The sequence below is a fragment of the Pistacia vera genome, unplaced genomic scaffold (assembly GCF_008641045.1).
Source record: "Pistacia vera cultivar Batoury unplaced genomic scaffold, PisVer_v2 Contig438, whole genome shotgun sequence".
Taxonomy (NCBI): domain Eukaryota; kingdom Viridiplantae; phylum Streptophyta; class Magnoliopsida; order Sapindales; family Anacardiaceae; genus Pistacia; species Pistacia vera.
In genome coordinates this window covers 371,159-393,912 of record NW_022196266.1, presented here as the reverse complement: position 1 = coordinate 393,912, position 22,754 = coordinate 371,159, and the positions used below count along the sequence as shown (strand labels likewise).

At 33.0% G+C, this 22,754-nt stretch overlaps 1 non-coding gene across 1 annotated transcript; it reads left to right on the top strand.

Annotated features, from left to right (window-relative positions):
* The first annotated feature begins 16,009 nt into the window (after window positions 1-16,009).
* LOC116144126 lies at window positions 16,010-16,114 on the top strand. The gene has a single exon (XR_004130222.1). It is a non-coding gene; the product is annotated as a small nucleolar RNA R71 (small nucleolar RNA).
* Window positions 16,115-22,754: the final 6,640 nt, after the last annotated feature.

The window sequence follows — 22,754 nt, the reverse complement described above, 5'->3', positions numbered from 1 at the left end:
TCATATTATTATTTAATTCTTTTCATTTTAATTATTTTTATTTTATCATAAATTTATAATGCTTCCCCAAATGAGTTTTACGTTCCATCCACCGAAGAAACGAAAGGCTTCAATCCATTTTCACCATTTCCTCTAGAGGAAGCAATTGCAATCACAACCACATTCGATCGGGATGAGGTGTAGCCAAACACATGCGAGCTGCGAGTCAACGGGCACAGCATAGCCCAACGCCCCCGCCGTCAAAGAGTCGTGTCCGATGTATGACGATACTTCACCAAATCAAACGGCCAAAGACAAATGGGGAGGGGAAGAATGTGTGGGATATGTAATTTCTGTGGAACCATTATTGGCGCTGAGAATGGGACTTCGACGATCACACGACACGTGGAGAGAAGCACCCCCAAATATGCATTCCTGATGCATCTTCAAGCGGATCAGGTAGACAAATTCAATCTGAACTTAATTTTAATCCACAATCCTCAACTCTCTCAACATGCAATACAATGCACTGTTGCACGAAGGAAATAACAAGATTTATAGTTGCTACGGACTCTCCCATTTGTTTATCTGAAAATCCTTTTTTATTTATATGGTTAAAACTACATTTTGTCCAGCATATAACCCTGTTAGTAGAACTACAAGTAGAAGAGATATACTAAAACTTTATAACAAAATAAATAATAAATTTAAAAACGAATTTCAAAATTTTAGGAATATATCTATTGCACTTACATCACAGCTATGGCTTGTAGATCAAAAACCGATTTTTTAACTGTCACAGTACATTTCTTAGATCATAATTGGGGTTTACAACAAAAATTGATAGGTTTTAAACCATTATAAGAAAAACATAGTGCTGGAACTATTTATTTTACAATTCTTGAAGTTTTGCAAGAATATTTATTAACTGATAGAGTTGTAGCGCTAACGCTTGATAATGCAGCTGCTAACACCGCAGCAATCTCTTTATTTGAAAAGAGATTGGATTCGCGTGGTGAAGGCAAATTTTTTTACCAAAGATGTGCTTGCCACATCATCAATTTGATAGTTAAAGCAGATTTAGATGCTATACATTTGAAGATGGAGAGGGTGTGCAGAGTTATCGGATTTATCGTCGGCGGTAGCAATAGAAGATGGCAGGAGTACGTCAAATATTGTAAGCAAGAGGATCCACCGGTTCGACTTTTGAAGTTATATACAGACATGCCTATCTGTTGGAATTCTACTTACTTGATGGGAAAAAGCTTTGCCAACCGCAAAAAAAATTACAGATTTCGTCAACCGGAAGAACCGTCCAGAGGAAGTTGTCAGCTATGATGATTGGGCAGTTTGTGAACTTTTTTATTCATTTCTTCAAATTTTTCATGATGCTATTAATACATTAAGTGGTATTTATTATCCAACTACTAATTTAGTGTTAGATATTTTACTTCAAATTGCTAAAAATTTTGCTCAATATAGATATAATAACATTTTAAGTGAAATTGTTTTAAATATGGAAGAAAAATATAAGAGATATTGGTTAGATATTCCATTCTTGTATGGATTAGGCCTTGTTCTAGATCCTAGGTTTAAATTACACGTAGTTAACTGTATAATTACTGAGATAGGCCAGCATTTAGGATATGATTATACGTCTTATTTGACTGACTTTAAACAAAAATTGGATAGCCTTTTTTCTTTATATGAGAACAAGTAAAATGGAAGTGAAAGTGGAAGTGAAACGTTCAGGAGAGAGGATCCGAACCTTAATGCAACCCTCCGTCAAGGATCGAGCAAGTGGATGTATGTGGAACGTGGCAAAAGTAGCAGCTCCAGCTCATACATACATGGATCAAATGAGCTGAATCGCTACCTACAAGTGGACCTGTCCTTTATGACGATGAAGGAGCAACATGATAAGGATATTCTTCAATGGTGGAACCAACATGAAAGTCGATTCCCTATTGTAACCCAAATGGCACGTGACATTTTATCTGTGCCGGTTTCTACAATTGCATCCGAGTCAACATTTTCAACGGGTGGTCAGATTGTTGAAGACAGAAGATGTTCTTTAACCGATGAGATGATTGAAGTGATAACGTGTTTACGAGATTGGACTCATGCAGAGAGAAGACTACAACAGACCCTGAAGATCCCGAACTACTCGAATTCTTTAGGAATACAGATTTGAATGATGTAAATATTGTTGACGATGAAAATGAATAATTTAATTAAAAAAATTATTTAATTGTTTATTTGTGAAGCATGAATGTGAGAAACGTGAATTTATGTTAAAAATTAAAATTAACTATTAATTAATTTATTATTTTTTAAAATTAATTAAATTTTTAGAAACTTACTAATCTACCCTTGAAAAATACTAAAAACCCCCTACAAATTTTCGTTTCGCCCCCAAAATATAAAAAAAGATCAGGGGGGGAAAAATTATCCAGGCCCATAGGACCGGTTCGGGTCCTCATTTTGCTCATGGGCTTGGGACTGGTCCCAGGCCCATAAGCGACTGGTCCCATTTGGGACCAGTCCCAAATGGGCCTAAGCCCGGGCCTGCTTGGGCTTGTCCCTGCCCACCTCTACTCATCATACCGGCAGTGAAGAGTATTGCGATTGACACCAATCAATCATCTCACTACACACATACCAAGATTGGCCCCTAGCAAGGCATCGTGGCCACCCGATAGATTCTGATTCAGCGAAATAGCTGCCTATCAACGATATGGTTACCGTACAATCAAATCCTTTCATCATCTGTTATCTCATTGAGACTGAGATATAGAAATAGTGTCAATCTCAGTTATCCTCGATATATTTGTATTCAGTTACTAGACCAATGATCGGAATAATAAATTAGATTAAGCAACAACTCAATCCCGTTGTGATCACAGATTTACTGTCATTGTTATTAACTTAATTGTGCTGTGAGATAACTTCTCCCGTACCTGGGAGTGATGAGTCCTGATACACTCTCCAATGCAACCAATCACTACCGTATTGATAGCTCTGAATAGAACTGTATTGGTCTAGTATCAAACTACACCAATCGGTGCACAAGGCGCTCCGGTGATCTCAAGTCTAAAGATCACATGCACCACCATTTGTTTTAGAATTTGTTCCATAGATACTAGGGTTACCATCTATATGGAATCCTCTGGTGGGTTAGTAAAGTGAACTTGCCTACAGCAAACACCCATGTGTTGCACCAGGTTGTCGGCAAACAACCTTGACAAGTGAGATCAGTTACTGCCTTTTGACAGGGTCGTTCAACACTATGATAGCCTTACCGTATTATCTGTGTCCTTGGTTAGAATAATACTGGGGCTACGAACATTTCTAGAATGGCCACCATATGTGCTTAAAGGGTTCTCACTATCAAGATTTGAAACACTTGATACCCTCGTCACGTTCTACCATCCTAAGGACATATATCAATGCATACAACTATGATTTACTTGATATAGTAGATTATGCCTTTTATTGATTAATAAACATTATTACAAAGAGTCAATTTCACAATAATTGATTGGCTATAGGGCACCTCCTCCAACACATATATCGATAGTCAAAGTAATCCTAGACTTTAGAGACCGCAACTTACTTTTTAGTAAAACCTTCTTAGAATCAAAACGCTTCACAACATCCTTAGCTAATGTGATGTGAGAAATATTAGACCACAAAGGTTGCAATGAATTTAGAAATTTCCTAAACGGTGGCTGCTCCACCATTTGAAAAGGTTCTTCCATATTAATAACCATTTCAGCAAGCAACTGCCTAGACACCTCTTGATTGAATTTCCATGTGTTAATTGTACTACTTTCCTCTCCTTCTTCGTTTATGGTCTTGAAAGATGAGATAAGTGTTTGGCTTCTATCTACATTGCTTGGGCATTTCTTACAATTGGATAAATGCTTACGCATAGAAGATGTTTCATTCGTCGCATTATACACCAACATCTTTCCACAATACGAACACTTCGTTCGGTCTGCTATGCTGGTTGTCTCATTGAAAATTTTCTCAAAGTGTTGCCACATGTTGGATGGCTTATGTTGTGCGCACACATTTGAGATAGAATCTTTAACAATATTAGGCATATCCTCCACAATGTTAATGTTCTCTCTAGTTAATGACATTGTTCCTACAAAAAATTTGCCAAGTTCAGCTTCAAAAGAATTTAAAGTACATAAAATGTTTATGTCATATTATGCCATCAATAAATAAAAATATTATTTACATGCTTCTTAAATGTTTTAACTCACTTAACTATCAAACTTTTTCATGCCAAATTCTAAGGTTGCGTAGTAAATGTTACATTATCACCATCCTTTGGAGGGATTCGAGAGTTGGTTGTCTATTTCATACTTAATCACTTAGCTAACATTTCTACTTGGAAAAAACCCTATAATAATTAAAACTCTTCCTTAATCATATCTTTGTCCAAACACTAATGGAAATAAAGCGACTAATTTTTTTGGTTAAATGTCTTGAATGCAAAGGAAATGGGTTGGCACTCAATTTTCAAACATAGGTGATGACATGACCGACCTCCCAAAACAAGAACAATTTTCAAACCTTAATTAACCAACTTGAAACATTCCTATCATGGTTTCACTTAACTACCTGACTAGGATACAAGCCAAATAGCAACGATTAACAAATTTCAGCAAAGGCAGAGCCACAACCATTATTCTTCAATCTTAAGCCATAGCAGAGATGGAAGCAGAAAATAGTAATAAACTAATTAATAACCATGAATTTTTGCCGTGTATACTGGATATCACCTGCATTTTACAACTTTCCTCATTCATTACAAGGATATCATATCCTTGCGATTCTCCAAACGAATAAAACAAAGTAAAAATTATCTTTGTAACGATTTTTTATCTTTTCATGCTTGTCAGATTAATTAGTTCCATCGAGCAACGAAACCCACCACAGTCTCCGTACTCAACTGCACACTGAAAGTTAAATTCGAGCTCAGATTAACTTCACAACTTAATTTGTGATTCTACAATTCCATATTAAGAGAGTGAACAGAGAGAGAGAGAGAGAGAGAGAGAGAGAGAGAGAGAGAGAGAGAGAGAATTGAGTGAAGAAATTTGTACCTTGTTCAAGTTTTTCTTGTTGCCTTTGAAGAATGAGAACAGAGAATGAAATCAACTCATATGCGGTTGATTTTCTGCCTTAATTTGAGATAGTAGCAGTCAGAGAACCGACACTGTGATGTGAGGTTGTGTGTGTGAGTGAACAGAGAGAGAGAGTGACATAGACGAAGAGAACTAGGAAGGGAAGAAACTATGAAATTTTTTGCCCCAATTTGAAGTTTTTATATATGGCAGGAAAATTACAAAACCCCCCACTCTTTAATAATATTTCATTTCAGTCCTAGTTTCGGTTCTGGTTCTTGATTGTAGGAACCGAAACCGCACAGTATCGGTTCTAGATTTTTGGAACCAGAACCTACCTGTTGTGACCAATTCCGGTTAGGAACCAGAACCAAACCCCGGGTACCCAACGGTTTCGATTCTGAACGGTTCTTTTGAACACTCCTACTACCATCTCTCATTTCTCTTTAGCGAATCTTCTTTCGTTCTTTCTTCCAAATCAACAAAGACTTCATTATCATCAGTTTATCTTTATCTTCATCTTCATCACCATTTCTTTGATTCTTCTCTCTCTTTGAAGCATTAGTTCATTTTGTGGCTACTCCACTTTAGTTCTTGCGATTCTGTGAACCGTTTTAATTAGTTCAACTCCATTTCTGTGATTGTCCTCTCTCTGAAGAAGCATTATAATCAGTAAGAGACTAAGAGGTATTTGGTTCATTTTATCGTCTGTGTTGGTTTTATTATTTGTTTGTGATTTTGCAATTATGATATTCTTGAGTTTGTATCAGTTTTTGGCTTTCTGCGAACCATTGTAATCAGTTTAACATTTCAACGCCATTTCTTTAATTCTCTTTTCTCTCTGAAGAACCATTATAATCAGTAAGAGGTAAATGGTTTGTTTTATTATCTGCGTTGGTTTTATTATTTATTTTTGATTTTGTAGTTATGATATTCTTGAGTTTCTGAACAATTTTAATTCCTCACAAGTGTACGAATTAATATCACAGTATAGCATGCAAATGCAAGGGTCAATCCCACAAAGATTTGTAAGCAATCATTTAATCCTAATATAATATGCCTTAATTAGAACAAATAAACTCAAATAAATTGAAGAATTGATGACGTAACTAAGCATAAAGTAAAAATAACTAACACTAAATAATCTACCAGAAAACGAGTACTCCCTAATTTAAAATCCAATGAACTAAAAACTAGGTATCCAATTTCAGCATAACAGTCCAATTTTATGTCAATAATCAATCTATTGTTACTCAATCCAATTTCTAGGGCTCGTACTTCAATGATTAAGGTATTACCATATGGCGTCCGGATTTAACCAAGTGTTTCTAACACTAAACTAGCTAAGGTATGTAGTCTAGCCTAATAATTAAAAACTCATTAAGAACAAGAAGCACTTAGAACAAAATACCAATTCACATTTGGTAGGGCGTGTGTACAAACCCAAATCATTCATTGAAAAGATCGCTATTCAAAGTTGGCATATGACGTCTACCTAGCCTTGTCTCGCATAATCAATTTAGTAACATTAAAGGTGATCAAACAATAACATCAATTAAAGATTGAAATAAGACCAATGCATGAAACTAGAATTGAATTGGATTGATTAAACAAACATAATTAATAATGACATAAAACCTTCATGTTAGGCTACATTGGATCCACAGAAAATAATTTAGTTGCACTTGATCATAGAGAAATCAAACCTCAAAACCTTCAAAAGCATGAAATGCAAGAGAAGAAGATGAAATCCCTAGGTAAGATCTCTTCTCCTTGCTTGATTTTAATTTCCCCAAAAGTTGAAGTAAAAGAAGACCCTCAAATAAAGTTACAAAGTCCTTTTTATAGTTTTAGACCACTAAGGGTACTTTAGGAATACAACAAGACTGATTCAGAGTTTAATGAACTATGTTTTCCTAATGACTTCACGATTCGCATTGCGGCACCAATCTTCCCGCTTAAATTTCTTCGCACAAAACCCTTCTCGTGTTGCGGTGTAAAAATCCCTTCGTCACGGCATGAAGATTCTGCCCATTTTCTACTGTTTTGCATCCTTTTTTCATCACTGCGCCATCTTGAAAACGCTTCTTCTTCGTTCTTTCATCTTGATTTGCAATCCTTCATCTCCAAAGCCTTGGATCATTATTGCAAGTACAAAATCACCATTTTAGCAATTAGAAACCTGAAAACTCACACACATACCCATGCATTTAATTCCTTAGAAAACTTTGTGTAAGCAAGCATGTTCCTAATCATTTCAAACAAAGGTTAAGTTCACATTAACTTTAGACAATATATTATAAATATAAGAAAAAAGACTTTTCCCATTTGCTTTTATTTAGTTGACTAGGAAAAGGCATAGGTGGAACATAAGACTTTGGTGGAGTGACGGTGGAATTGATCTCCCCACTATGAATGGATGCATTTGGTTGCTTCTTCTTGGCCTTGTCTTCCCTTACATGATCAATTAAATTCTCATTAGTCTCAGAATTAATTTCTTTGTTAATCACCTTACCACGTCGAAATACCGTGACTGCTTGCGCTTGCTCAAGTTGGCTTGGTAATTTCCCAGGAAATGGCCTTGTAATGCCTCAATTATTTGTCCTATCTGAACCTCCAACTTTCTAATGGATGCCTCTTGTTGTTGGAACCTCTGTTCAAAGTTCTATTGGTTTTTCTAAGAAAATTGAATAAAACTATTCAATGGGTCCTCCAATGAAGGCTTCCTTGGTTGACCATCAGAGCTCGCTTATTGCTGATTGTTGCTTCAAAAAAAATTAGGATGATTCTTCCAACTCGGATCATAAGAATTTGAAAACGGATTATGAGGCCTTTGATTGTAGGAATTCATTATGTTGGCTTGCTCTACTAACTCTAGAAAATTTTCACTAGACGGACAACCATTAGTTACATGACCAACATTATCACAAATAGCACATATCTTTTTGGAATTTCTTTGTCCTTATCCCATCATCATTGTGCACATGTTCTTCATCTGGTTGGTCAATTTTGAAACCTGCATTGCCAACTCAATGTTAGTATTCACTTCATATATCCTTCAAGATCGCCCTCTAACACTTTTCTACTGCCAATTTGCTCCAAGCATCTCGTACAACTCATAAGTCTCATGTGCAATATTCTCCCCCATAGCACCACCTGCGACATTATCAACTATGACTTGACAAGCCTGTGTCAGTCTATCATAGAAAATTTGATTCAATAACTCTAAAGGATATTTATGATGTGGACACTGAATTAGAAGCAATTTAAATCGTTCCCAAGCTTCATGGAATGGCTCACCTTCTATTCGGGTAAAAGTAGCAATCTTACCTTGCAATTTGACTGTCTTGGCATGGGAATAAAATTTACCTATGAATTTATTGTAGACTGCACCCCATGTGGTGAGTGTGATGGGGTCAAAAACAAGGAATCGCCAGAAAACATCCAATATGCAAAAGTTCGGCGAGCTCAAACCTATACCCCAAGATCAACTAAAACGAGTTGTGAGAATGTTTGTTACCTTCAAATTGAAGTTTCAACACCAATGGACCTTTCTAAGGTATCTTCGAAGCTTCTTAGATGTAACAAGTGGGCATTGTTACTTCCGGAACACTTTCCAAGCTTGTATGTGAGAAACTCTTTATTAATTTGTGCTTGAAACTAAATTTCAACACAAAATTCAAAAGGAATTGAAGAAGGAAGGTTCGGCCATGGGAGGAGAGAGCTTGAGATCAAAAACTTTATGAAAAAGAAATCTTATGCATGTAATAGTGATCCGGGCACATTTATATAGAAAGTGGAATTTGGACAATATCAATTCAGTCCAAACCCATATATGACATTCATGCAAGTATTCCTCCAACAATCATATTTTTTTAGCCCACTATTGCTAAATATTAAACATAACAATCCTGTAAGTCTTTCTCTAGAAATATATTAAACCATTTAATACATTTAACCATGTCTCCAAATACCTTCTGGAACTAGTCTAATTTAATTTCCCGAATTATTCTAAATAGTTCAAATTATATTAGAATTAATTATTTTTCGCACATATCATCCAGGATAACTTTTATCGACTACCTAGGGGACCCATATGAAAATATTTAATAACAACAAGCTTCAACGTATTTGGTTCTGTACCCCTTTATCTCATAAACATAAGGTATCGAATGCGTTAACGTTGTTTGACACCACTATAGGGACAACAGTGCACTCTTGAATCAAACATTATGTTTATCAGAAACTTTAATAATTTAATCCGATTAAATTATCTCATTAAAGCCTTTCCATTTAGCGACAACTACATATATACCCTCATAGAATACCGATAATTGGAACTAGTTCACTATACCGATATAGCCTTCCAGTTACACATTTTCCTTGCGACCAATTTACTCTCACTGATTGATAAATGCTTAATGAACAGTTCATCAAACACTTGGCCAAGTCACATCGTTCAAGACCCTATAAAACCCACAAGGTGGTATCCCTTAAACCTTTCGGAGTTATGAATTTCATATCTATGAAATAGTGTTCTCGAACCCATAGAGCTACAATCCCAATTAGCCAGGATATTGATTCTTTAAATAATAGAATCTCACCTTCTACTCTAATAAAAAACCGCAGTTTACAAATCAAAGGTACACTACCCACTCAGAATTAAGGTACATATGCCTAAGTGCTCAGGTGTAAAGTTTATGTTTTTTCTGTTATGGTAGTTACACAAAATTACAAACTTCACTTGGTCCAGTCCAATGCATACAGTATGCACAAGTGTCTCTGCCCTAAAATCTCTATTTTAGTGATTCAAGATTCATCACCCCTACGGAGGCAGACAGCACAACAACCTTAACAAAACAAAGTGCCCAACTCCTGCTTTATGGTTGTGAACATGATTTTGAACTACGATAAAATCTCATATCTCCCATATATGACTATTTCATATAAACGAGAATTTTATCCTATTCTGTGGCTCAGGAACCTATGACTATTGATATACATACATATACACATGTATTATAAAAGAGACATAAGATGGTAATATAAATAAAACATTTTCATTTATTTTACAATTGTTTACACCATTTCAGGAAAAAAAAAAAAAAAAAAAAAACATTGTTCTCTTAGGGGATAACCGCAACCGAGTGAAGCTGGAGCCAAAAATAATAAAAAGAATCAATTAATTATAGAATGTATCTTACATAAATCTTAGAGATGAACTTAAACTACCTCTTCTAATGAGGACCAATCAAATAAAGGATCAAATTGAAAGTTTTTAAGTTTATTCAAGTTAGGTTTCCCAAATATTATTTTGTAATTTCATTAAGTTGATTAAATTCTTATTGTGATGAATCTATTTTTGAAAGTGAAGTAGATAGCTTGTCATCATCTGCAGCTTGAATTGTATTAAAAAGAATTATTCATGTAAGATTCCTATCAAGTAAGATATTGTTCATTTTAAGTTCAAATTTTATACAATTTTGTTTTTGGACTTATCGTCCCAAAAATATTTTGCTTATCCAAGATAATTAAAACAGAAATTCTCACAAACTAAATTGTATTTAATATTTTGTGCATTATTAACTACTTTCTATTAATCTATATTTATTTTTTTAATAAAATATTACCATAAATATTATTTAAATCTAAAATTCATATAAAACCTTTGATTTAATTTTATCTTAAATTTAAATATTTTATTAAAAAAATTACAAAGAGAAAGTCACCATCAATGGCTGAAATATTTTTTTTTTTATTTTTTTTTTATTTTTTTGAGCGAGTGAGACGACACATTTTAACAGTATAGTTATTAAAGTATACCGATCTCTCTACTGGTGATGGTGGTGTAGTCTAAATCATTGTGTTCGACTATCAAAAAATCCAAAAGTTTAAATGGATATCCTGACTAATCTAAAACTCCATTGATGAACCTTGGACATATGTGATTAGAATTGTGTCATCTTTCATTTGATGTTAACTACATTGTATTAAATCACCGGGCAAGGCAAATGGATATGGTGGTTACCGGTGACCTTTTTATTTAATTTTTTATTATTATCATTTTAAATCATAATTATCTTTACGTAAATATTCTCTCCTACAGAATTTTTTTTTTTTTTCTTATTCTTAAAAAGTGGAAGATCATGTAAGATCGATAATGTTAAAAACACTTTGAATAACATGTATATATATTCATATCATATCTATTATATATATATATACATATTCTTACATTCACGGAATTTGTGGAAGCGGAATAACTTTATCACTAACCTCCAACCATAACAATTTGTTGTTGTTGTCTTCTTCAAAGATTACAGATTCTTCCAATGCAATGCAATTCTCAGAACGGTGGTTTTGAGAATATCAGAATTAATTGCGTGTACTTGGGACCAATAATTATTCCCCTTTTAAAATATTTAAAAGTCTTTTCATCAAAGATAACTACTAAGGATAACTACTTAACTACTAAGAAACTGCTTAACAATTAAATATTATAAAAAACTAATATATAAAAGTGAAAGACTAAATAGTAATTAATGAATTTTAATTAACGGATCATTCATATTTATGTCCCGCTAGTTAGATAAAATATCACATTTTATGTTAATCTTATTTGCTATAAAACTTGATGTGATATGAACCCAAGTTTTTATAGTAAACTACTCAAACTAAACTAATATTTTTAGATGCATGTTGTCATTTCTAGGCTTCTATTACATATTTATACTAATTTATGATAAAGACTTGCTAATATTGAGAAAGTCCAACGTAAAGCTCAAGAGAATAATTTGTGACAGTAGATGAGTAGAATAAGTAAATGAAGCCGTCTTTTTTTGAATTTTCCCTCCAAGGCTTAGTCAACTATGAAAATGACATTAAATATGTCATTTTGAAACTATTTAAATGTAATAGAGATAACACTTAATTTTAAATACGGCAGAACGACTTATACATACCCAATATTTACCGAAACGATAAGTTGGTATCCAAAAGGTTTCAAAACGACAAATAGGTACCTTCTATCATGTTCTGTTAGTGATTTTCATTTGATAATAGTGAAAAGACTAGAATGCCCTTGAAAGTTTGATATTTTAGTTTTTTATAAATTTAAAAATTTCTAAAAAACCCCCTAGGTTTGCTAATTTGACTAAATACCCCAATATATACATTTTTTATAAAATAAACAAAACACCCCTGCCACTCGTAGTGCCAGACTACCAGATTTCGGCCACCACCGTCGGAATCTGACCGGAAAATTGCATTACGACACAGACCCGTCGGATCTGTGTCGTAACGCTTCGATCTGGCCTTTTCCGGCCTCGACGACTAGATCTGGCCATAGATCTAGCCTTTTCTGGCCAGATCTGTTACGACACAGATCCGACGAGTCTGTGTCGTAACGCAATTTTTCGGCTAGATCTGGCCGTAACCGGCCAAATCAGCCACGGATCTTGCCGAAAAATGCCAGATCTACGTGTTATGACATAGATCCGACGGGTCTGTGTCGTAATGCAATTTTTTCGGTGATGGTGGCCGGAATCTGGCACTGCGGGTGGCGGAGGTGTTTTGTTATTTTACAAAATTCTTATATATTGGGGTATTTAGTCAAATTAGCAAACCCAGGGGGTTTTTTAGAAATTTTTAAATTTATAAAAAACTAAAATATCAAACTTTCAAGGGCATTTTAGTCTTTTCACTATTATCAAATGAAAATCACTAACAGAACATGACGGAAGGTACCTATTTGTCGTTTCAAAACCTTTTGGGTACCAACTTGTCGTTTCGCCAAACCTTAGGTATACGTAAGTCGTTCGGGCATTTTAAATATGAATTTGCTCTTCACTTTTCTCAAACCAAACCCTCTATATAACTATTATAAAAATTTATGTTTTAATAATTGATCAATATATAAAACATAATGTTGAGAGGGATGATTTTACTTTGATATGTATAATTTTGAGAGGAATGGTAATACCGCATGAAAGAACAAGAAAAAAGACCTAAGAAAATGTCTTAGAGTAATTTTTTTTTTTGTGGTGCTAAGTTAAGTTTTTCAGTCTCTTATGTTATTTATATTATACAACGAATTTAATATGTGTAATTAATACATATAAACTTAGTATTATATGTTATTAATAATAATTAACTTTTTAGATTTTCAATTTTTTTTTTCAAATATTATATAGTTAACTACCTTTTCTCACCCAAATAATGGTTTAATGATACTTTTCTACTTACAGATTTTTAAAATATAATTTTACTATCCAAATTTATATTCCAGCGTTGAACAAAGAGCAAATTTGGTCCAAACTGTTGAGGTTTTCAGAAAGAGGAGACCAATGAGTCTTTTAATGGTGAAATGTTAGATTTTGATATTTGTGATTGATCGCAATTTGACTTGGGAGGGGCGACTATGTAAACCCTAATCGCTCAATTGCCGACAATTGGTGGGGTCGATGAAAGTAGAGTTTGAGAGGTTTTGGTGAGTGATGATCGGGGAAAAGAATAGTGGTGGTGGGGAGTCGCAACAATGCCTGAATGGGAAATAGAAATAAACTTTGATAATAAAATGATATTTTAAAAGTATGTGGATGGAAAAATGTCATCGAACCATCATTTGGGTGAAAAAAAGTGGTTTACTCAAAATTATAATAACAAAAGAGAAAAGATATGTAAACAAAAGAAGGATATACACAATGCAACTACTACAAAATTTTTATTTTATTTATCAATTCAATAACATTATTAAGCAAGTGCGTTATTTGAATAGGAGAATCCTTCTGAATCATGGTTTAACCCAATGATTCCTGACGTTAACCCGTGTTTGGTAATAGAACTTTTTATACATAATATATGCAGCAACAGTGCTCTTCATCGAAGCATCGATCAGCTACTATCCTATCGTCACCATTCACTGCAGAGCATATATGCTACGATCAGATTCTACACAGGAAGTCCCAAATCCAATAATGCTTAAACAGTCCTTTGCCTCCCCAGACAGTACGCCTGTAATTTCATAATACAACCAAATATTTACAAAAGAAATATATACATATATTGAAACAATATATATATATATTCAGTTTATTCAGTTTAATGATAATAATCATCTCAATCGGTCTCTCTTGAGGGTGTCAAGATTTTAAAATCCGGGTTTCATTTTGGATATGCTAAAATTATATAAAAGGCATAAATTGACAAAATTTAGTGAACTTCCACCAACTCTTGCTTGCAGTGACGGAGGTAAGATTTTATTTTGTTTGGGGGGGGGGGGGGGGGGGGGGGGCGGCGGGGGGGCAAATAAAAAAAATGGCACATCAAAAATTACATATTAAAAACACTGAAATTGACCATGTAAATTAAAACATTAGGCATAGATTAATACTACTACTTTGGACAAATGAGGATAATATCATAAGAAGAAAGAGAGAAAATTAATTTTGGAATTATAAATATAGAGGATGTTTGTTAATGTACTTTAAATACTATTAGAAGAGGAAGGAGAAAAAAAAAGGACCAAGATCCTCTCCTAAGTCCTAACGTAATTTTTACTTGAACAAAATACCAGTACATGACTGATGGCTAATATAAAATATACTATAAAAGCAAACAAATCATACACACATTATCATTAATGTACACGCATTATGAGATCTTTAAAAGTTCAAGTGAGTTCGGATTAAGAGAGCATCCTAATTTTAAAAAAAAATAACAAATTTAAAACATATTCGTTATTTAAGAAATAAAATACGATAAAGAGTTTTAAGAATACAAAATAGAAGGAAACTTAATGAATTTTCCAGGGCTAGTGGGGACATGAGCACCCACTCAACCCTCACCTCTTAGTAGATTACTCTATTGTTGATGCGTGATTTAGACACCAACTAACTGACACGTGCGCAGCGCTGATTGGGCTAGGAACACACGTGAATATGGATTATGAACATGAAATAAATGCAATTAGAGTTTTTAAAGTGGTTCGGATGCTAAGGTAGCAAATCCTACATCCACTGATTTGTATTAATATGGTGGGTCAGGTCGCTAAAGCGGACTGACTTACAAATGATTGAAAAGTAAATACAAAGCCTTGTTTTGTGAGAGAGAGAGTTCCTATGTTGAAAATGGTCGAATCCCCTTAATGAATGGGTCTTCCTCTTCTTATACCAAGCTGAATGCGTGTAATCATCATTAAGTCCTTGGGTTGGTGTGAATGTCAGAACATAATCAGGCTTTACGTGCCATTACCCATTTCCCAAGCTGATTTTACGCGATTTGGAGCAGGTAAGCGGACACGTGGAAGCTCCAGGGTGCTTGGCATTCCAGGGTCTATTGGTTTTTTTGAGAAAATTGAATAAAACTATTCATGGGTCCTCCAATGAAGGCTTCCTTAGTTGACTATTAGAGCTCGCTTTGCTGATTGTTGCTCCAAAAAAAATTAGGATGATTCCTCCAACTCGGATCATAAGAATTGAAAACAGATTATGAGGTCTTGGATTGTAGGATTCATCATGTTGGCTTGCTCTACTAACTCTAGAAAATTTTCACTAGAAGGACAACCATTAGTTACATGACCAACATTATCACAAATAGCACTATCTTTTTGGAATTTCTTTGTCCCTGTCCCATCATCACTATGCACATGTTCTTCATCTGGTTGGTCAATTCCAACCCTGCATTGCCAACTCAATGTTAGTATTCACTTCATATATCTTACAGATCGCCCTCTAACGCTTTTCCACTGCCAATTTGCTCCAAGCTCTCGTACAACTCATAGTCTCCTATGCAATATTCTCCCCCATAGCTCACCTGCACATTATCAACTACGACTTGACAAGCCTATGTCAGTCTATCATAGAAAAATTGATTCAATAACTCTAAAGGATATTTATGATGTGGACACTGAATTAGAAGCAATTTAAATCGTTCCCAAGCTTCATGGAATGGCTCACCTTCTATTTGGGTAAAAGTAGCAATCTTACCTCGCAATTCAACTGTCTTGGCATGGGAATAAAATTTACCTATGAATTTATTGTAGCTGCACCCCATGTGGTGAGTGTGATGGGGTCAAAAACAAGGAATCGCCAGAAAACATCCAATATGCAAAAGTTCGGCTAGCTCAAACCTAGACCCCAAGATCAACTAAAACGGTTGTGAGAATGTTTGTTACCTTCGAATTGAAGTTTCAACACCAATGGACCTTTCTAAGGTATCTTGGAAGGTTCTTAGATGTAACAAGTGGGCATTTTTGCTTCCAACACTTTCCAAGCTTGTATGTGAGAAACTCTTTACTAATTTGTGCTTGAAACTAAATTTCAACACAAAATTCAAAAGGAATTGAAGAAGGAAGGTTCGGCCATGGGAGGAAGAGCTTGAGATCAAAACTTGATGAAAAAGAAATCTTATGCATGTAATAGTGATCCGGGCACATTTATATAGAAAGTGGAATTTGGACAATATCAAATCAGTCCAAACTATATATGCCATACATGCAAGTATTCCTCCACCAATCATATTTTTAGCCCACTATTGCTAAATATTAAACATAACAATCGTGTAAGTCTTTCTCTAGAAATATATTAACCATTTACTATATTTAACCATGTCTCTGAATACCTTCTGGAACTAGTCTAATTTAATTTCCCGAACGATTCAAATAGTTCAAATTAGATTAGAATAAATTATTTTTCGCACATATCATCCAAGATAACTTTTATTGACTACCTAGGGGACCCTATGAAAATATTTAATAACAAGCTTAACGTATTTGGTTCCGTACCCCTTTTCTCATAAACATAAGGTATCGAATGCGTTAACGTTGTCCGACGCCACTATAGGGACAACATGGCACTCCTGAATCAAACTATGTTTATCAGAAACTTTAATAATTTAATCCGATTAAATTATCTGATTAAAGCCTTCCATTTAGCGACAACTACATATATACCTCATGGAATACCGATAATTGGAACTAGTTCACTATACCATATAACCTTCCAGTACATCTTTCCTTGCGACCAATTTACTCTTATCGAATGATAATGTTTAATGAACAGTTCATCAAACACTTGGCCAAGCCTCATCGTTCAAGACCCTGTAAGACCCACAGGTGGTATCTTTTAAACCTTTCGGAGTTATGAATTCCATATCTATGAAATAGTGTTCTCGAACCCATAGAGCTACAATCCCATATCCAGGGTTTGATTCGTTAAATAATAGAATCTCACCTTCTACTCTAATAAAAACCGCAGTCTACAAATCAAAGGTACACTACCCACTCAGGATTAAGGTACATATGCCTAAGTGCTCAGGTGTGAAGTTTATGTTTTTTTCGTTATGGTAGTTACACAAAATTACAACTTCACTTGGTCCAGTCCAATGCATACAGTATGCACAGTGTCTCTGCCCTAAAATCTCTATTTTGTTGATTCGAGATTCATCACTCCCCGAAGGCAACACCGCAACAACCTTAACAAAACAAAGTGCCCACTCCTTTTTTATAGTTGTGAACATGATTTTGAACTACAATAAAATCTCATATCTCCCATATATGACTATTTCATATAAACGAGAACTTATCACTATTCTGTGGCTCAGAAACCTATGGCTATTGATATACATACATATCACACATGTATTTAAAAGAGATATAAGATGGTAATATAAATAAAACATTTTCATTTATTTACAATTGCTTACACCATTTCAGGAAAAAAAAAAAAAAAAAAAAAAAAAAACTTGTTCTCTTAGGGGATAACCGCAACCGAGTGAAGCTGGAGCCAAAAATAATAAAAGAATCAATTAATTAATAGAATGTATCTTACTAAACTTAGAGATGAACTTGAACTACCTCCTCTAATGAGGACCAATCAAATAAAGGCAAATTGAAAGTTTTTAAGTTTATTCAAGTTAGGTTTCCAAAATATTATTTTGTAATTTCATTAAGTTAATTAAATTCTTATTGTGATGAACATTTTTGAAAGTGAAGTAGATGCTTGTCATCATATGCAGCTTGAATTGTATAAAAGAATTATTAATGTAAGATTCCTATCAAGTAAGATATTGTTCATTTTAGTTCAATTTTATACAATTTTGTTTTGGGACTTATCGTCCCAAAAATATTTTGCTTATCCAAGGTAATTAAAATAGAAATTCTCACAAACTAAATTGTATTTAATATTTTGTGCATTATTAACTACTTCTATTAATCTATATTTATTTTTTTAATAAAATTTTACCATAAATATTATTTAAATCTAAAATTCATATAAAACCTTTGATTTAATTTTATCTTAAATTTAATATTTTTATTAAAAAATTACAAAGGAAAGTCACCATCAATGGCTGATTTTTTTTTTTTAATTTTTTTGAGCGAGTGAGACGACACCTTTTAACACTATAGTTATTAATAAACTGATCTCTCTACTGGTGATGGTGGTGTAGTCTAAATCATTGTGTTCGACTATCAAAAAATCCAAAGTTTAAATGGATATCCTGACTAATCTAAATCCATTGATGAACCTTGGACAATGTGATTAGAATTGTGTCATCTTTCATTTGATGTTAACTACATGTATTAAATCACCGGCAAGGCAAATGGATATGGTGGTTACCGTGACCTTTTATTTAATTTTTTATTATTATCATTTTAAATCATATATCTTTACCTAATATCTCTCCAACAGATTTTTTTTTTTTTTTTCTTATTCTTAAAAAGAGGAATATCACGTAAGATTGTTATTAAAAACTCTGAATCACATGTATATATTCATATCAAACTATTTATATATTACATATTCTTACATTCACGGAATTTGTGGAAGCGAACAACGTTATCATTAACATCCAACCATAGCATTATTTGTTGTTGTCTTCTTCAAAGTTACAAGTTATACAATGCAATGCAATTCTCAGAACGATGGTTGAAATATCCAATTAATTGCGTATATTGGACCAATAATTGTTCCCCTTTAAAGTATGCAAAGTCTTTCCATAAAAAAATAACTGTTAAGGATAACTATTCAACTACTAAGAAACTGCTTAGCAATTAACATTATAAAAACTAATATTAAAAAGTGAAAGACAAATAGTAATTATAAATTTTAATTAATTAAATTCTAACGGATCTTCATAACTATATCCCGCTAGTTAGATAAAATATCACATTTTATGTTAATCTTATTTGCTATAAAACTTGATATGATATGACCCCAAGTTTTTATAGTAAACTACTCAAACTAACTAATATTTTTCGGAGTAATTTTACATTTACACACTCTTTTACACCATATTTATTATATCATGATGTGGCATATACCACAATCACACAATTTTTAATTATTTTAAATTTTAATATTATAATAGAATTTGTGTGGTTGTGGCATATGCCACATCATGATATAATAAAATTATGTAAAAGAGTGGTGTAATATAATATTACTCTATTTTTGATGCATGTTGTTTTTTCTAGGCTTCTATTACATATTTATACTAATTTATAATAAGACTTGCTAATTGAGAAAGTCCAACGTAAAGCTCAAGAGAATAATTATAAGAAGAAGTTAACTTGGTAGCCAAAAAGATGCAAAAGGTATGACAGTAGAATAAGTAAATGAAGCCGTCATTTTTGTGAATTTTCCCTCCAAGGCTTAGTCAACGATAAAAAGGACATTAAATATGTCATTTGAAACTACTTAAATGTAATAGGATAACACTTAATTTTAAATATGAATTTGCTCTTCGATTTCTCAAACCAAACCCTCTATATAACTATTATAAAAATTTATGTTTTAATAATTGATCATATATAAAACATAATTTTGAGGGATGAATTTACTTTGATATGTATAATTTTGAGAGGAATGGTAATACCGCATGAAGGAACAAGAAAAAATACCTAAGAAAATGTCTTAAAGTTTTTTTTTTTTGGGACAAATGAAGATATATCATAAGAAGAAAGAGAAAAAATTATTTTGGAATTATAATATAGAGGATGTTTGTTAATGTACTTAAATACTATTAGAAGAGGAAGGAAAAAAAAAAAGGACCAAGATCCTCTCCTAACCTGATTTTTACTTGAACAAAATACCTACATGATTGATGGCTAATATAAATATCTAAAAAGCAAACAAATCATAGTCCACATTATCATTAATGTACACGCATTATGAGATCTTTAAAAGTTCAAGCGAGTTCGGATTAAGAGAGCATCCTAATTTTAAAAAAAAAAATAACAAATTTAAAACATATTCGTCATTTAAGAATAAAATACGACAAAGAGTTTTAAGAATACAAAATAGAAGGAAACTAATGAATTTTCCAGGGCTATGCACCCACTCACCTCAATCACCTTTTAGTAGATTACTCTATCAAATTTAATACCCACGGCCAAAAAGGACAAGAGGAAGAAGAAGAAGAGGATTTTACCGCATGAGAAAACTAGAAAGAACAATACGACTAAAGAAAGTGTTTTGAAATGGCCTTTTTGTTTTTGTTTTGTTTCTAAGTACCAATTTGAGTGGGCCTCTGTGTTTTATTTATATATAAAAGCTATTGCATTTAAGCAATAAAAAGAATTTATTATGGATCAAATTCGGAGTAAACAACTTTTTTTACTCAACTAATGACTTAATGACGCTTTCTACTTACTGACTTTTATATAAATTTATTTCCAAATTTATATTCTATTTTTTATTTCAGTATCGTTGCGACCCTACCCCATCACTTTCTCTTCCCCGTCATCACTCACCAAAACCCCACAAACACTACTCCACCAACCTTGTCAGTTGCTAGCAATCGAGCGATTAGGATTTGCACAATCACCTCTTCCAAGTCAAATTTCGATCAATCTTAATCATCAAATCCAATATTCTACCCAAAAAACTCACTACCTCTCCTCTTAAAGCTCTAACAATCTGAATCGAATTTGGTCTTTGTTCATTGCCGAAAATATAATTTTGGATAATAAATTAGTATTTTAAAAGTTTATGTGGGAAAGTGTCATTAAACAATTGTTTGTGCGGGAAAAAGTCATTAACTCATCAAATTGGGATCATATGCTGTGTCTATTACTAGTAGCCACTAGCCACCAACCAAAGAAAAAACTAATTAAGTAGTGCTATTATATTTTTACAAATTGAGTAGGAATTAGCCTATCAGAATATTTCCAATGAATTTAAAATCAACTTTAATCACATTCCTATACACAGAGATTATATATGTGATCCACCTTTTGATTTTTACAATCAAATCATTAATATCAGTGAATTAATTATGATAAATGTGAAATAAATTTATACTATATAAGGAATTTAATGTAATGTATGTAATTAATACATATAAATTTAGCATTATATGTTATTATATAATCTAAAAAAAAAAAAAAAAAAGAGAAAAAAAGAAGAAGAAGAAGAAATCAATCTTCTCAACAACTGAAAATTCTTAAAAATTACCACTTATTTTGTTCATTTCAAAAAGTCTGTCTCAAATATGTCAACAGTTCATTTTCGTTTACAATTTTGTATTAAAAATCTTGATTTAAATTGAAAATTTATATTTTAGAAAAAGAAGAATAAAATATTAAAAGGAAAATAATACTCACTATATATTGTTATTGTCATATATATATATATATATATCAGCATCATACGCTCTTCTTTACTAGTAGACACCACCAAAAAATAACTTACTAAATTGTTATTATATTTTGAGAATTGGAGTTGGAATTAGCCTAATTAGAATTCTTTCCAAAGAATTTACAATCAACTTTAATCACATTACTATACATAGTAAGTATAATGTGATCCACTGTTATGATATTTACAACCAAATCAGTAATACCAGTAAGTAATAATTACTATATAAATGCGAATTAATATAAAAAATCAATTACGCAAGAAATTATATTATATAGCACTATTTTAAGTCATGAATTGAAAATTAACATTTTTTTAAAGTATCTCAAGAAGTAAACAATATTATTTTACAAACAATTATCGGATGTGTTCACGCAGAAAATCGCATGTGATTGACAATATTAGAACCACATAAGATGTGTATTAATCCTGATGAATCAGCAATAGAATAATACATGATGAATGTACTATAAACATAAATATCAAAGAACAAGAAAGCTTTTTAAAGTGTTTCGGCTGCCTATAGTGGAAAACCTACGTACATTGTTATGTTATTGAATGTTGTAAAAAACAATAAGCAAACTACTTTTCAAAGAGTTTCTAATATTATTTTTCTTGCCTATTCGCGTCCCCAAAACATATTTATTAAAGTGTTATATGGGTCAATCATAAGGTTGAGTTGGAGAAAACTCAATTTTGATAAAACATGAAATTTGGGCGATCATCGGCCTACTATGGGATCCATATCACAAGATATTTGCATGCCAATTGAGAATTTTCCACTCTGGATTTTCTGCACAACCTGCCCCTAGTTTTTGGAGTGGTGGCTTCTCCATCCGAGCTGACGATGTACTGTCTATGATCACGATGATGCGAGCATGATTTGCTTTCTAATGCGAGCATGAGCTCTTGCATGGTGCTGACAACACGATCTACTTACTATAAAATATTACCTCTCAGCAATGATTTGTAATTTCTGGCTTTGCAATTAGTAGGC